The sequence below is a fragment of the Papaver somniferum genome, chromosome 5 (assembly GCF_003573695.1).
Source record: "Papaver somniferum cultivar HN1 chromosome 5, ASM357369v1, whole genome shotgun sequence".
NCBI classification, from domain to species: Eukaryota; Viridiplantae; Streptophyta; class Magnoliopsida; order Ranunculales; family Papaveraceae; genus Papaver; species Papaver somniferum.
In genome coordinates, this window is record NC_039362.1 from 194763379 (window position 1) to 194765522 (window position 2144).

At 42.3% G+C, this 2144-nt stretch overlaps 1 pseudogene; it reads right to left on the reverse strand.

The window, feature by feature from the left end:
• Positions 1-244: 244 nt before the first annotated feature.
• Positions 245-1739, reverse strand: LOC113280470 (annotated as a pseudogene).
• Between the last annotated feature and the right edge of the window lie 405 nt (positions 1740-2144).

Sequence of the window (2144 nt, forward strand, 5' to 3'; positions counted from 1 at the left end):
ATCACGAGGCCTTAGTCAGGAGACAAAAATCTCATGAACTTGCCTTGCACCGTCTCGAGCGCGAGAATGACAGATTGAAGCGCCAGATCGAAGGCCTCCACGCAAAGGGTCGTGATGCTGACAATGCTATGAAGCTGATGCGTAAGAAACGCGATCGTGCCAACATTAAGGTTAAAGGCCTTGGAGGTTATGCTGCTGCTCCTTCTGATGTCGAAAAAGTCGTTGACGGTGTTGACGATAAACTCTACGACCCGGAAGAGGAATGAAGAGTAATTGACTGAGCTACATCTTCGTTACACGAACCCACGAAGACCAAGCCCAATGAGATTGCAGTAAATGCAATCACATCCAATGGTGCACTTGAATCACCGAGAACCAGAGATAATTGCTGATAAATCTGTTCATTCTGGGTTCCTGCATATGCTAAACCTAGCCCCATAATTGCTCCAATGCGGACTGATGGATCTTGTTTATTTATATAGTCAGAAAGAAGTACCATTGCAGGATCACATTCGTGTTTAATACCAGAATTCACAATCCCAACACCTAATAATGCACCAGAGATGACATGGGTATCATCGCTTTGGAAATACCTATCAAGTTGTGAAAGCCCATTGTCCACATCCCATGACAAAATCATACCCAGACTTGCTGCTGCACTAGCCTTGCCATGTTCCTTATTCTTAAAAAGCCAGCTTCCTGTAGTGCCACCACCACTTGAAGCATCTGAAGGAATCATCAACTTATCCTGACCAAAACCGGCATTGACAAATGCATTCACAAATGTAGCAGCTAAATTCTGCCTGGCCGAATCAACACTTGCACCAGCAGCAACCCCGCCGTCAATCAAATGCGTCTTGTAAATATCTTCAGGAGACTTAGGTTCCATAAGATCAATGTCACGAGCAAGGTTGAGATAACCTTCACTTAATTTCATATTGTTGATTATTTCCTGACACGACTCCCTTTCGTCATCATCCCAAACCATATTCTCATCCAGCACAAAGTGAACACCATGCCGTGCAAGTATATAACAAAACTACTTTTTTTGTTGAATATCATTACAGATAGTAAACAACTGCTTGACAATGATTATCCAGGCGGATTACATGCATATCTTTTTGTAATTCGAAGCGTCAACAGCGTCAATTAACAAATCAAGGTCCTCAACCTCCATTAAAAGATCTAAAGCTTCAGTCTCGGCATTGTGCTTCATGTTGAATGCAACAATTTGTTGCACAAGCTCCATCAAATCTTCCGTTGGCACATCTTGATTCTGCTGAAGTCGCATCTTGTATTCTTGTGAGATTTCTCCAGCAAGGTTACGGACATATTCATGACCCCACGAACAAACATCTCCCGGTGAACCCGACAATCTATACGTAAGGCTCTCCCGTTCTCCTTCGGCAGACATGGTCATAGCCAAAACTGATAGTATGTCAGCGAGATATCTCTTCAATTCTGAATCACCTCCCATTGTTGCAAAATAAGTTTAGGGTTCGGTAATGTGGCCTGAGAAATTTAAGTGGTTTCGGCACAGAAGTAATTGAGCTAGTTGAGTTCCGAATCTCATGCCGCATACTTTGTAACGCTAGTTTCTGCACCCCTGGCGACGGGTCTTGAACCGTCTCAACATACAGCTCCAGTTTTTGCTTAAGAGCCAGATCTTCATCTGACAATAAGTCTTCATCTTTCTTCTCAATCTTCATCTTCTTAGGATCTTTTGATGGTATTGTCATCTTCAAAAACAAAGCCTCTCTATCTTCAACAGATCACGAAACAAATTATTTATATGTGTTTTTGTCTTCTGGGGCAAGAAAGAGAGTCCAATTTGGAAATCAGTTTCCTGGTTTGGCGAAGAGCCTTAAAACTTTGTTTCTCGCCTTACTTTCTACATAAAGTACTATAAGGGGTATAATAGGTGTTTAACAACATCCTAGCTCGGGAAACAAGCCCCTAAAATCACTCGGTTTCCCAACCCCAGGTGGTTTCTCTTTTGAGGTTGCTTGTGTCACATGCCATTTAATCGCCTAAAATTTTGATGGGACATGACCGGATTGTGGTTTAGTGAATCAACTTCAACCAAAATCATTCAGCCTTGCATAATTGCATCAAAATATGCATCTGCCTTCACTCATAAGGCT